Consider the following 15,735-nt stretch of genomic DNA (forward strand, 5'->3'; position numbering starts at 1 on the left):
CTTGTCATGTCAAACATTGCCAGGCAACTCTGACAAATACCCCACATTCAAAGTACTACATATGCCGATGATATTACCATTTGGATTGATCCCCGTAAGACAGACCTGAACCAACAGCAAGTGCAGGTATATAATCAAACTGCACTCGATACTTTCGCCGACGCCCTCCAACACACTGGGATGCAGCCATCACCTGACAAAAACACATATGTGGTGTTTGGCGGCACACAGCAACAGAAGAACTCCTACACTTTTCAGTTTGTACGATCGCTCCTTAAGCCGTCCCCCGAAAAGTGGCTTAAAGTTCTTGGCATCCCTGTCCCTGAGGATGGCGACTGCAGTGTGTGGCTTGAACAAATCAAGAAAACATGGCATCAATAGCTGCACATAATCAAACGCATAAGCAACCGGTTAGGAGGGACTACAACGGAGACACTCAAACTATTGACCCAGGCTGTCCTCACGAGCAAAATCACATATGGGGCAGTATGCTTCGACATCACTAAGGCTCAGTTGCAGCAGCTGGAGGTGCTACATCGTGAGAGCGTTCGAATCATCACTGGCCTTCCCAAACATGCCAAACTCGAGGAGCTCTACAAGCACGCTAAACTCTCTCCTCTCCCAGAAATCATCCGAACCCGTCAGGAAGGCCACGCCTTCCGACGAGCATCCACTCTCGCCGGCCGTGTGCTACTCGCCCTACTGCCTCAATGCGCGGCACCACAACATCGCATGCCTTCGCCGCTTCCACCATGGGACGACTTCATCGTCGTTAACCCAAAGCCACTCCTGGTCACCGGCCCTACGCTTCGCCACTCTAACAACCACAGACGCACAGCTGAAATGACCGAGCGTTTTCCACATAGCGCTGTTTATACCGACGCCACCTGGGACCCAACCACGAATACTGCCGGATTAGCGGCCATTCAGTCGACATTTCAAGACGCCTGCCAACAAGAATACCCAACAGCACCATCGTCTACCCACTTCCAACTCGAAGCGATATTACGTGGCTATCCGACAACTTCAAATTTCTCACTGGCCTACCGACCAGCCTCGTGCAACTATCTTCACAGCCAGCCAGGAGGCATTCCGTGCATTGCGCCGGGTGCCTTATCAGAATTCTATCTGTGCGTCCATCAAGATGCTTGCCCGGAGGCTACATTGTACAACAGGACTAAAAATTCGGGTAAACTGGGTGCCAGAGCACTGCGTTAACTCCTCCGAGGAGGCGGCGAGCGCCCTGGCGAGCGATGTTCTTTCCACCCGCTCCCACCCAGTTTTGCCTCATTACGACCCTAACTTGGACCCCTTTGAAGACCGTGCTACCTACCAGCGATGTGCTAGAGCTCGACTCCGCAGCCACACCCCTGCCTATGACTACCCGTTACCTACACGGCTGCCACGTGGCCTTCAGGTTCTGATCCACAAGGCTCGTGCTAGGGTGGCGCTTACAGAGGACATCATTTCTAAGTGGCGTTCTTAGATACCAAAGAAAGGGAGGCCACCCGTTCTCCCAGGCAATACCGCAAGCAATTCACCTCCGCCGGCCATGACACCACGCACGTGCATGGCGTGCCCTTTAGGAGCCACACCGACCATTGAACATCTCCTTTGGGCGTGTCCAAGACTGCACGCGGAGCGCACCTCGTGCAAAGACAGCAGCGTTACGTGTTTGACGGACTGGCTCTACCCACCCGCAGCCACAGCCAAGCAGGTGTTTGCCTCCTTGTGGGACTTCGCTCTCGCTACTGGCGTTCATCTGAGAATGTAAAGTTTTCCCGAATTGACACCACACTCTGCACCCGCCCCCACATAGGCCGAGTCGCCATCTTTGTGTCAATGAAGTTTCATTTATTTATTTATTTATTTACTCATTTATTTATTTATTTATTTACTTATTTATTTATTTATTTATTTATTTACGAACATACTGTAGGCCATGGAGGCCCAAGCAGGAGGGGCATAAGGTGGTAACAACATCAACCATACAATAAGGTAAACTGTAAACACCAAAAAACCAGAAACAAGAAAAGCAAGTATAAAACAGTGTTCGCTAGGCCCAACTAAACAGGCACAACTAAACATTTGCATGTAATGAAAAAAGAGAGTTAAGAAAATTATCGCGTGTCTTGTTCCAATCATTAATTGTGCAGGGGGGGGGGCGGAGAAAATTTAAGCAGATTGGTAGAAGCGAAGATTGGAGTTTAAGGACAGAGAACGCCAATGACGAGTACGTCGAGTAGCAAGAGATTTCAAGAATGAACTCCAGTCAAAGGGAAGTTTGCGCTGATAAAATAAATACAACAATTTAAGGCGGCGAAACTGCCTTCTGGACTCCCGGGTTGGAATTCTGTTATTCCACATCAGCTCAAAAGCAGAATCTGTGCGACGAAATTTTAAATAAACAAACCGAATAGGTCTCCTTTGAATCTTTTCTAACAAGTCAATGTTCTTTGATATGTGAGGGTACCAAACAGCGCAATTCCATATTAAGTTTAATGAGCGTTGTGTATGCAAGCAATATATTTACGCCATATTTCACTCTGATGGCTGAGCACAGGGATAATTATGTGTCGCATCTTTGCTAGGAATCGTGTTTTCTTGCTGTATACCAGACCAAACAGCTGCATTTGTTACATGTAATGTGTTATCATTGATTATATGTACTACTGCTTGGGAGATCACCATGGGTTCATTTGCTTCCGCACACAACAACAAGGATCGGCAACAATCTCAATTTTACCAAAATTAGACGGTCGTACAGTTTTAGCGGCCTTTTTGGTAGCAGTAGTCCTGGCTGAGTTTACTTGGTGCACAGGTGACAGTAGGCTTGCGCCAATAATTGTGAGAAGTGGTAATTGATTTGCATTGTGTTGCTGTTTGAATATGTTGTGGGTGGCAGTGCAGACTTTATCGTCAAGAACTATTTTTCACGTGCCCTTGGGCTTGAGACAAATGTGAAGGCTATGCCGGAAAATGTTCAGTTACTTGATTTATTCATTCAGTCCAGTGGTTAATACAGGTATACACGGGCAAAAACCTAATACATGCTTTAGCCTAATCTACCTATTATCTGTATTGTATGCTCGATTGTCTTTTGTATGCTCGATTTACTACTTTGGGGTTTGAAGTTTGGCAAGCGTAGTTGGTAGTGTTGGTAGTGGGCTAGGTGATGGCTCCCGTGCAAATGATTTGACGACGAAGAACAGGAGCACAAAATTAAGCAGGACAAGTGTCGACATTGCGTGATCCCACAAATGTATTTGTGGGCAGCGCTCTTTCTGCAATTTTTTGCTTTTTTAGTTTCCTTATCGCACCATTATTTACTTCGCATTATAGAGTTTCCGGATTTAAATAAAATAAGTACCCAATAGCATAAAACCAAAATTTCAGGAATATATGCAAAGAATAAGGGTCGCATTTTCTGACTTCTGACAGCAGAAGATATTGTGGTCTTGCGGAAAGTTAAGCACCTCCGCCCTACTCAAGTACCAGTCAAAAACCAATGCCTTTCTGTAAAAAATCCTAAGCCATCACCACGAACCTTAAAACAGTGGAGGGGAGAAGGATACGGTCTGTAAGTGTATTCTTGGCGTCTTGGTATTTTTGCAAATGGAAATGAAACCTTTACTGGGTAGAGGTATGCAGCTTTGCTGTTAAAGTCTCGTGTCTTTGAGGCACGAAGCGGTCTAGCGCCAGGCGTTGAAAAATGAGTGTCCCGGTGTTTTTTTTTTTTTTTTCAGTACGCGTAACGAAGCGTTTCAACGCGAGGCGTAAACGACTGTTCTGGTATTTTTTACTGCGCGTAACATCCTAGCGCCAGGCGTAAACGAGTGTTCCGAGGTTTTAGCACCGCGACTACATCAGACAACGGTTACGAAGATGACGACAAGACCTAACGACGACATAACAACAGACGCCGACAGCCTAAGCACCTCAGGGGCTTCGCCCCTGAAACGCAAACTCGTTCGCTGTTATAATAAAGGTATAGTATTTTTCAGAAATTGACAAATATTACAGAATGACAAAGGGTACTAATCTTGTTAAGGACAGTCATAGGCTATTATTTAGGGAATTGATAGTGAACGAGGGTAAATAATGAACGCTTATTTGAGCAAAACGGAAGACGGTGGAGCCATTCTCTTATTGGGACTTTGTTGATGCTCGCGCCGTGTAAGGCAGCTACCGTATACGTTACGGTAATTTTCGTGTACGTGTTGTTCATACATCGAGCCGTTTTGGTATACGTGGAAAATTTTTCATTGTAAATAACATTTATGAACTCGTTGAAGATCCGATTTAAGGAAGACCCTACTCCTAATACTCGTTGCGCGAGTACTTCAACATGTAACGGCATGCGTGTTATCTGTCAGTCTTAACATGATTGCCCTCTTGATGAAACTAAATCAATTCGCTCTGTGCTGAAGGAATACTTGAGAAAATGAAAAAAATTAAAGTCCTTCAATTGAACGCAGCGTTGGTAATGGGAACACTAAGTGCAAGGGTTATACTTGACCAGCACTGCGCGAATAAATATCTAGCCTTGTTGCTAAGATGCATGGCTGTGGGGAAAGGAAACCACGGTGCAACCCCGTCTGGAACAGCTATCAACACGCTGTGACCACAATACAGAAAGATAAAGGCCCAGTCCGAAGATAGCGTGATCGGCTCTTGAACTAATACTCTTCAAGTTGCACATAATCCCAAAAACACTTCATTAGCCCACCGAACGGGAAATATAAAATACAAAAAAATTCCTCATTGACATGCATCATCATCATCATCACCAGCCTATCTACGCCCACTCCAGGGCAGTGGCCTTTCCCATTATTCTCCAATTACCCCGGCCGTGTGCCAACTGTGACCAATTTATCCCTGCAAACTTCTTGATCTAATCCGCCCATCTGACTTTCTGCCGCCCGCTCCTACGCTTGCCTTCTTTAGGGATCCACTTTGTTACCCTTAATGACCAAGGGTTATCTTGCCTGCGCATTACATGGCCTGCTCACGTCCATTTATTCTTCTTAATTTCTACTAGTATGTCCTTAACACGCGTTTGTTCCCTGACCCACTCCGCTCTCATCGTGTCCCTTATTGTTACACCTATCATTTTCCGCACCATTGCCCTCAGAGTCGTTCTCAATTTAAGTTGAACTCTCTTAGTGAGCCTCCAAGTTTCTGTCCCGTAGGTGAGTACCGGTAAGATGCAGCTGTCATACACTTTCTACTTCAGCGACAATGGTAGGCTGATATTTATTATCTGAGAATGTCTGCCCTGTGCACTCCACCCCATTGTGATCCTTCTACTCTGCCTCATAGTTGGGATCCGGGGTCACAACTTGGCCTAAGTAGAGATATTCTTTTACCACTTCCACTAACTCGCCCCTATCCAAAACTTTTGTGCTATCCCGAAGTTATATATGATTAGTTTTATGAATATTGATTTTCAGTCCCACGGTTCTAGTCCGTTCATCTAGTGCGGAAAGCATGCTTTGACATTCGTCCCCCGAGTTACTTAGCAAGGCAACGTCATCAACAAATCTGAGATTACTGAGGTATTCTCCATTAACCCTTACTCCCACCTGTTCCCAATCCAACGTTCTGAATACTTCTTGTAAACATGCTGTGAATAACATTGGAGAGATTGTGTCTCCTTTCTGACGCCCTCCCTTATAGGTATTTTACTGCTCTCCTTATGGAGGATGATGGTAGCTGTGGACCCATTGTAGATATTCTCTAGTATTTTTACATAATGCTCATCTACCCCCTGGTTCCGTAATGCCTGAATAACTGCCAGGGTTTCGACCGAGTCAAATGCTTTCTCATAATCTATGAAGGCTATATATAGGGGTTCAGAATACTCAGCGCACTTCTCTATTGCCTGATTGATCGTGTGAATATGGTCCCTTGTTGAATAACCTTTAAGGAACGCTGATTGTTCTTTAGGTTGACTGAACTCTAAAGTCGCAGAACTTGTATTACCGTTTACCTTGGTAAGTACCTTATAGACGACTGACAGTAAGCTGATCGGCCTGTAATTTTTCAGGTCCTTCATGTCACCTTTCTTATAGATTAGGATGATGTTCGCGTTCTTCCAAGATTCCAGTACGCTTGCGGTACATAGGCATTGCGAATACAGGTTTGCCAGTTTTTCAAGTACAATTTCTACGCCATCCTTCAAGAGGTCTGCTGTTATCTGATCCTCACCAGGTGCTTTGCCCCCTTTCATCTCTTTCAAAGCCTTCCCTACTTCTTCGGTCGTTACTGGTGGGATGTCTATCTCCTCCGAACTACTTTCTCATTCGACATTATCCTGGATGTCCCGGCTACTGTACAGATCCCTATAGAACTCCTCGGCCACTGTGATTATGTTATCCCTATTTGTGATGACATTGCTTTGCTTCTCTGTAAGTGCATACATCTGATTTTTCCCCACGCCAAGACGCCTCTTCACTGCTTTCAGGCTACCTGCGTTCTTTACAGCGTATTCGATCCTCTACATATTATACTTCCGTATGTCAGCTATCTTACACTTATTGATTAACTTCAAAAGCTCCGTTAGTTCTATTATGTCATCTGGGGTGGAGATTGTCATGTTTTGCCGTTTCCTAAATAGATGTTTCGTCTCCTGGGAAAGTTTACCAGTATCCTGTCTCGCCATCGTGTCCCTGACTTCTACTGCACACTCCGTGATAATGCGTGTAAGGTTGTCGCTGACTTCCTGTGTCGTAAGCTCGGCTTCCTCGGTAAGAGCTTAGTATCGGTTCTGCAGCGCGATCCTGAATTCTTCTACTTTACGCCTTGCTGTTAGCTCATTATTCGGCTTCTTTCGTACTAGCTTGGTACGGTTCCTCCTCAAATCTAGCTTAATTCGAGATCTTACCATACGATGGTCACTACACCTTACCCTTCCGAGCACTTCCACATCCTTCACGACGCCAGGGTTATCGCATAATATGAAGTCTATTTCATTTTTATACTCCCCATTCTGGCTCCTCCACGTCAACTTCCGGCTCTCCCGTTTACAGAAGAAGCTATTTATTATGCGTAGGTTATTCCGTTCGGCAAACTCAATTAGTAGGTCCCCCCTGCGATTTCTACACCCCGGACCATAATTCCTAACTGCCTTGTCTCCAGCCTGATGCTTGCCTACTTTAGCATTGAAATCTCCCATAACTACGGTATACTGTGTTTTTACTTTAGCCATTGCCGATTCCACATCTTTATAGAAGCGTTCTACTACCTGGTCATCATTACTGGATGTGGGGGCATAGCCCTGTACCACCTTGAGCTAGTACCTCTTATTGAGCCTAATTACAAAACCTGCTGCCCTTTCGTTAATGCTATAGTATTCTTGTATGTTGCCAGCTATGCTTTCATTTACTAGAAATCCCACACCCAGTTCTCTTCTGTCCTCTAGACCACGGTAACATAGAACGCGTCGATTTTTCAGCACCGTAAAGGCTTCACCTATTCTCCTAACCTCACTAAGCCCTGTGACATCCCATCTGATGCCCTTTAATTCCTCAAACACCTCCAGGCTCGCTTCACTAGATAAGGTTCTCGTGTTAAACGTTGCCAGGTTCAGATTCCAATGGTGGCCTGTCCGGGCCCAGCTATTCTTAACACCCCCTGCTGCGTTACAGGTCTGACCACCGCTGTAGTCAGTTGCTTTGCAGCCACTGGAGACTGAAAGCCGTGGGTTAAATGGCGTATTCTTGGGAGGTTGTGGCCGTTACTACACCAGGGTGGCCAATCCTGCTCTGGTGAGGGAGTGTGTTACCGGCAATGGTCGCCGGGGTCAAGCCGCACCCCAAGCCCCTACTGCAATTCAATAATTGCGCGTTTTTTTTTGTTTTTTTTTGTGGGAGTTGTCCCGCACGGGGATTTCAACCACAGTCATTCTACACGCGAGGCGGATACTATACCTCTACTCGCTACCTCTACGCCACCGCTGCACCGCACGGCAGTGCAGCGGAAAATCAAAAGTTGCCCGTGGGCACATATCGTAACAAAATACGCAGCTTATTTTCTTCCCGCGGCGGAGACTGAGCTGGGTCCCGGGAGTCTGCCGTTACGTTCTGTTTATTTGAAATAATGATTGACATTACGTTCTGGTTATTTAAATCCAAAAAATGAGCGTTATTGTACACAAAAAATAAAAAAAGCCCCAAACAACACTATATGAAGGAAATTGTTCACCACACATCCGAAATTCCAGCAAACACCTAAATTTGAAAAGTCACGCCGTAAACATACAAACTCCGCTATGTCGAACTAACCATTGTATAAACCGCTGATTCCTGCGATCATAATTCTATAAAGATATTCTTATCCTCCCCACAGCTGTAATTTCGGGAATTGTAAACAAAGCCCACGGAACAAAAGTGCTACTTAAATTCTCTAGCTCAACTTCGGTACTCATTGTTCTATCCCGACTAAGAGCCGCCATCATTGCCATAAAACACTTTTCTATATGCAAGCAACAGGTCACGTTGACATTTTTGTTACAGACAAAAAACTACATCCCTCAAGGCGCTTCTTAACACAGGTATCATTTATATAGTAAAATAGCTGAGATAAGTATTAGAAGTGCGTTTCACAAAATCAGTCTTAATTCCCTTAAATATTTATTTGAAGCTGCTTTTTAATTTACGCTCATTTGACAACCCATCAACAACATTGAGCATGTGGTTTGTCGGTATTGCAAATAATAAAGGCTGCCATAGTTCCACGGCGCAAGGAACATCATAATAAAAAGTAAAACCAATCTACAATTACATAGCAGACAGTGTACTCACAAAATTGGCAATAGGACGAACGCAAGACACGCCGTAAGTAGCTTCATAAGCTGTCCATACGCTGCATATGTTGAATAACAGCTTTAAAAAGTTGTCTGGGTCTCATCTTGAATTATACAATAGAGCAGCTGCAGTTTAACAGACAAAACAGACAAAATGTCAAACAAAAGCCCCGGCTTTTGTATTTATTCGTTTTTAAGCATTTTCGGTATTTTACAAATACTATACCGACAAGTTCTAAAGAGTGATGATTCCTTCGCATGAACCCTATATGTAGTATTTGATTGCAACACGCTATTCAATGCCAAAATTCATGTGTAGTTAGCATCCGTCCTATTATCAAGCATAACAGAACAACTTACAAGGACTTACGGTATTCGAGCCTAGAGCCTATTGCAAGATAGATTTACTGTTGTAGCTTCGGTGTTGTTTTATAACTATAACGTCTATGACATGATATTCAAGATATGACACATTTTGTGTTTCTTTGACATCCTTTGCTTTTTGCTTTTGTTCCAATTTTTCCTTGCAACTCTTAACGTTTTTCAGCAATTTTACTGTTTTTTAGTTCTAGGCTGTATTGCACTGGCTAGATAGAGACTGTAATTTTGTGAGGACGTTCTCCGGCGTTATGCAAATTTACGTTATTTTTTCTATTGTGAGGCAATTAGGTGACGGCACTGTGTTAGGTAAAGCTATGCGTTTGTGTAATAAATTTTGTAACTTTCAGACACAAAAAGCAACAAGCAATAAAAACGTAGTCAGGCTGATTGTTTCTCTGTGGTAATTGAGCCTCCCCATCAAAGTAGGCCTTGACTGCGAAGTACGTATAAGCAGGACCCTTCCAAACAAGGACAACGGCTGGCACGCGTATTACACGTCCGCAATACTTAGCCTAATTGAAAGTGCATTTACCTTTCACGGAAAACAAGAGTAGATAATTGAGAGCGGCCGGGTGCCTTTACTAGGAATGCAAGTAGTGTCACTTGTCACGACTCCAATAAAAACTCCCACCTCCCCTCGCGCGAACCCCTGTGTAGATGCGACGCATAGGCGGAGCGGCGAAGGGACCGCGTTTTATAGCGCGCATAACGTTGAGGGGACTGCGTAAGCCGGTCCCAGTCGATGACGACGTTGGCGTACTTGTAAAGCGGCGTGGACTCTAGGTGTTTGAGCCAAGCGTGGATGTTGCTTCGCCGGAGAACGGCACACCGGTTATATGCGCAGCGCGCCCGAAGGAGAGGAAACCGCGGAAGAGAGAGTACTGCACATGCGCCGGCCCCAGCGCGTCTGCCGCGGCTATGACGCAACACAATCCAACACAATCCACTTGAATCCAATCCAATCCAAATCCAATCCAAGCCAATCCAATCCAATCCAATCCAATGCCCCTCGCGAGAGAGTGTTCGCTATCGGAGAGGAGAGTGGGTGAGCGGCGGAGAGCGCAGCTGGCGCGGCGAGGAGAATGGGGGGAGGGGCGGACAACGCCGATGACGACGAAACCGAAGGGACAAGGCGAGTGAATCAGATGCTCTGCATCTAAAAAAGGGCGTTAGAAATGGCGCAGGACGGTGGAATAAAAGCGAACACAAGAGTGAAGATGGAGTTCGTGCCATGCAACGCAATACAAGCAACAAAATAATAAAACGAAACGTGCGCTTTTTTCCGACTCCCCTTTCCGTAGCAGTTAAAAGGCAGGCCAATTAAATTCAATAAAAGAAGCCTCTATTCATTTACCATTAGGGCAGAAAGACGAGATGGGAAGACACCGAGAGTGGAAAGCCGTGAGGAGAGAGGGGGGTACGTGAAAGGGGTGGCGGAAAACTCGTCTTTGCTACACTTGCTTTAAAGTAAGAGAAGGCGTGGCAATTGTTTGACATGGTTCCCTTCTTTTTTTGCCTTTTCGGACTGCGCTTTTTTCTGCATTAAGGCCAGCGTTCTTTTTTATTGTTTATCAAATTCAATGGGTGGGGGGCTTTCTTAGACAACGAAGAGCCACGTTTGTGCTGCGATAGATTGCCAATAAAGCCTAGAAAGACCACCACAGATGCAGTAAAGCAAGTATAAACTTGGTAATTGTTTTACTTTGTTTTGTTCTTTTCAGCATTCCATCCTAACTATTAACTTTCATTTTGCATGTTTTGTTGCGTTTTGAATAGTGAGGCTTTATGTCCTGTCGTCGTTACTTTGTTTTCGTGTGTAACTTTTCATAATGTCAAAGATAAACTGGGTTTTCAGCGTGACGTGCTCCAAATAACGACCAGCAAGACCAATGCGAAAGTGTCATTTAATTAATAAATGCTAAAAACATAACCATGCATGCTTCAAATTTTCAAGAACGTGACGGCGATGGCCGTGTTTCGGTGAGCGGTGAACGTAGCGAGATATACAAGACGAATAACAATTGAAATTCATTGTCGTTTGACAAGCAATGAAAGGGCAAGACAGGAACATGTGACGTAACACTCCACAAAAAATGACAAAAATAGAATACAAAAAGTACGATAAAAAGTAGTAACCTTCGACACGGGCGCCACGGAACCTGTAGAGCCGGTGTGCGCGCCCTGCGCATGCGCTAGGAGTTAGCAAATATTAAAGGAAGTTCACCCCAAAGCAACGCATTTCACTTCTCTTCCGTCTCTGCCGCCGGTAACGTCGCCTCCGTCAGCGGCGGCAGAGACGGAGTAAAAGTGAGACAGTCTAACACCGGGTTTGAGCTTCTGTTATTTTATAGAAACAGATTCCACTCATGTACTTAAACAATACAACTCAACCAATCACCAGTCAGAGATCATGCATTCATAGAACCCGAGCAAAAGAATATTTCTTTGAAGTAATAACGGGCGTTGTTAAGTACATTTCACCTGTCTCTGGTTTCGGTCTGTGTAAAGCCACGTGTGTGAATTCAAGTTACGTGGCATGGGTAATCGTTGCGGTGTCGTTTCCAGCTTCTCTTTCCAACCACCTTCACGCGGTGGATTGGCAAGCAATTTTTCCCTTCCACTCAAAACCAAAATTTTACTGTCTCTAAAGAAGTATCTTCACGGAAGCACAGTTCGGAATCTTGCTTGTGCTAAGTCACGTTGTCCAACATCAAACTCCAAAGACCATTGTGTACAAGATTTCCCGTAGCGTTGTCTGTACACTCCCACCCTGAAACCTTTTCGTAAACTATGCAACCAAGCCTGTTTTTAAAGCTATTATGATCTAATATGCTGCAATTACGGAAACGACTATTTACAGTGCTCCAGGCTACTATGGTGTCTTCGGGAATGACGTAACATATTTAATGGCAGCTACTACTGCATGGCAAGACAAAGTGAATACAACCGTACAATATCTGACCTCAAGCCGCACATGAGGCTACTTCGTAAAACATGGCAGGTGGGCAGTTATAATCAGACATACAGACAACAAACTACGGTTACAAAGGACACTTCGGATGATACAGAAGTGGGCCCCACAACCCGTAATGGCGGAAGCCAGATTACGGATTTTCATACTAAGCAACACACTCTCACCTGCTCAGTAGGGCTTTCATACCAGTGTGTTGCAGGTGCGGAGAAGGCCTCTCAGTAGCTCCCATTATATTTAAATGTAAAGCAACTCCCACAACACGACGCAAACCCTTGCAGTACAAACAACATATTACACTAGAATATCTTTTCAGAAGACGCTCCCATGGTTGAGATAGATAATGGTGTTAAGTTTTGGACAAAGCTTTTAACGCCTCAGTTCGTTCTCTCACATTATCACAACCAGACCCTTTACACCAGCCATCTTCATTGCTTTTTAGTTCATTGCACATTTGTTTTTACTTAGAGGCTTTTTAGTATATGCTTTCACGTAACTGTCATGAATTATTTTCGGACGTTCTTTGCCCATAGTATGTATTGAGCGACAACCAATCATGATCATCCTGATCATCATATAATAGCACCATAACAGTTTGACAGGCGATAACTCAGTAACATTCGGGGTACGTAGCCATCAAAATACTTCGTGCCGTTGTATCACGAAACGTAAGTGTAGAGTAAGGCCGGGTTCAGTCTGTTGCCGTAACTGCCGTAATGACGTTTAAGAATGACGTCATTTCACGTCTTTGCCAACCGAACTGCGTGACGCCGTTTTTTTTTTGCCTCCATTGATCACGATATGGCTTTGGGTCAGTAGTCTGAACATACCCTAACGCATAAACGCGTAGGCGCGTAACCAGATAACAATAAATCCGTTTTCTCGAGGTGTTGAAAAGCGTGGACACGCAGTGGTTAAGAAAGACTAGAAGGCTAACGATGAAATAAGGAAAGAATAGTGGAGAATCCAAAACAGCAAAGGTAACCAAAAAAGAGGCAAGGCAGATTGAAACGAATAAATAGAGGGAAAAAATGGAAGCTAAAACGTCGTTAGAAATGTCGAGGGCTGAAAAAATGAACATCAGAAAGGAAAATTTCTACGATAATTCCCAGGGCAGTGCTTTGCTTTTTCAGGCTAGAGCAGGTTGCCTGCGAACTAAGAGTTTTGTGGGGAAGTATTCACAAAATGATGGGGTATGTGTGGTCTGCGGAAAAGAAACAGAAACTATGCGGCACATAGTGTTCGAATGTGAGGGTATCCATCCAAATCTACATGAAGGGAATATTGGGCTTCCAGAATCCCTAGGATTTCAGGGTATCACAGAGGAAGTTAACTTCAAGGCTGTCGAGGGGACGAAAGGAAGATTAGAATGCTGGTGGACGAAAAACAGAGAGGGGAATATTGCCTAGGAAGTTACCACCTGTAACAGGGAAAAGAAAGTATTTCGGGCCTAATAAGCTTTAGTGCCTGCCCTAAGCAGCGCTAGTATTAAACCAAGAGTGTAAAACATGGTTATATTAGTCCTTTTTGGTAAGATGACATGTCATCACCCCGCTTCAAAGGGGAAACCAACAGCAATCATCATCACAATCATCATCATTTATTTGTGGTTCTGCTGGTCATTTGAGCTTCTTCTACGGGAACCTAGAGATATATACAACTTATTCATAATTACTATATTCCATTGCAACAAACTTCAGATTTGCTTATTGGAAGAGGTGCACTAAATAAGTATTTTTCCAGTATTCCAAAATAAGTTCGCTAGAAATTATGGCGTCCTAAATTTGTTCGCAAAAACGTTCACTTACTTTGTGTTTGTAACTTTGAACTTTCAAAAGATTGTTTTCAAGGCCTTCTTGCTCTTAATAGCACATTTCAATGTAAAAAATGACGGTAAGTTTAAAATACATCTGTTTACGCGTAGAAACGGACTTTACAGAGGTAACATAAGTGGACCAATAAAACACTGTGCGGGTTAGCGAACATTAGAGGCCAAGTTCAGCTGTACTTACTAATATACAAATTGCACCTTCGCATGCTTTCTCTGCATGCACCACAGCCAAACGTCATTGCTTCTCGCTGTAGTGCACAGAAAAATAGAATGCATCAGTGATTGGTTTAGTGCCGTTCGTGATATACAGGAAACGACTATGTGTATTTTGCTTTGCTGCCTTCCCCGCCAATAAAGCACTAGGGCTCACGCCGCAAAGATTTGCTTATTGGAAGAGGTGCACTAAATAAGTATTTTTCCAGTATTCCAAAATAAGTACCAATGTACCAATGTACCAATGTACCCCTAATGTACCAATGTACCACTAATGTACCAATCACCACCTATAACACCGGCCAGCAACCAGAACTCAAGGTTGTCTGGCCCTGTTTCTTACCTATGAAAATGCCAACGTACACAAGTAAACCACGCTGCTGCCATACGCACCTGCTCGAATACGCACCTGCTGACAGAGTTTCTTCCCTGAGAAAATAATAATTTGCTGTAAAGGATATTCGGAGCTTTCAAAGACGTCAGGTAACTGGTTTCTTAGCTTCAAATGCATAGCTTCCCCCCACATAGTTGATACTACCCGCTCTCACGTGTGTTGTTGTCATCTTACCTTGTTCGCTACTGATAATGGTACTCTTCCCATCTGACTTCGTAAAAGGCATCGGCTTGACTCCTCGGCAATCCACAGTGCAGTGTAGTGTCTGGTTGTGCACGTGGGTTACCACTATGCAAATTATCCGGCCGATGCCCTGCAAAACTCCGGTATGTGAGCTTGAAATAAAACATTCGCGCTCTGTCAGGAGCACGACCGGCTATATAGATAGCGACCTACCCATGGCTGCCCGCGACAGTGGTAGCCAGCGTGCCAAATATTCTGCCGTGTAGGGAAGGCGTGCTCCTTCAGGTGGGGTGAAGTTTAATCCTCAAACTCGCCGGCTTCGCTTCGCTCGCAGTGGGGCCTGCGACTGCTCGCATAAAATGTAGCGGTCGTACCAATCAATGCCGAACGTGACCCGCTAATGTACCAATGTACCCCTAATGTACCAATGTACCACTAATGTACCAATCACCACCTATACCACCGGCCAGCAACCAGAACTCAAGGTTGTCTGGCCCTGTTTCTTACCTATGAAAATGCCCACGTACACAAGTAAACCACGCTGCTACCATACGCACCTGCTCGAATAGCGTTCTCCATTTTCGAGCATTTTTGTAAGTTTAAACGTAAAGAAACGTATTCGACTTCGATTTACATCAACGAGCTTTATTTCGACACGAAGCTCGTCTATGCACCGGCAAACGTTTACAGTGTATGCTGGATTTTGTGTAAACCCCCAAACAGCGCCATCCTGTGCGTGGAAGCGCCGTCCTTCTTGCGGGAAAAATGTTTTGCAGCGAAAGGAGCACTGATCGATGGCAACATTTTCAGCGGCGCTGCGGAGTTTACACCTTAACTGGAGCGCCACGTTCGCAAAAGCTCCGTCGGGCTGGCTTACAAGCCCAACAATTTGCAAAGTTGAGTATGGCAGCCGTCTTACGTCATTTGTTGCGGTGAGAAACACAGCTATGTTCAGA

General features: G+C 44.6%; 1 long non-coding RNA gene across 1 annotated transcript in view; it reads right to left on the minus strand.

Moving 5' to 3' along the window:
* Positions 1–8,938, minus strand: part of LOC144164969 (uncharacterized) — a 50,769-nt gene extending 41,831 nt beyond the window's left edge. The window contains exon 1 of the long non-coding RNA XR_013321281.1: positions 8,805–8,938. This is a non-coding gene — a long non-coding RNA (uncharacterized LOC144164969). The remainder of the gene's footprint in view (positions 1–8,804) is intronic.
* Between the last annotated feature and the right edge of the window lie 6,797 nt (positions 8,939–15,735).

Source organism: Haemaphysalis longicornis, unplaced genomic scaffold (assembly GCF_048455015.1).
Source record: "Haemaphysalis longicornis isolate Haplotype H1 unplaced genomic scaffold, Haemaphysalis longicornis Haplotype H1 scaffold_14, whole genome shotgun sequence".
In the NCBI taxonomy this organism is placed as follows: domain Eukaryota; kingdom Metazoa; phylum Arthropoda; class Arachnida; order Ixodida; family Ixodidae; genus Haemaphysalis; species Haemaphysalis longicornis.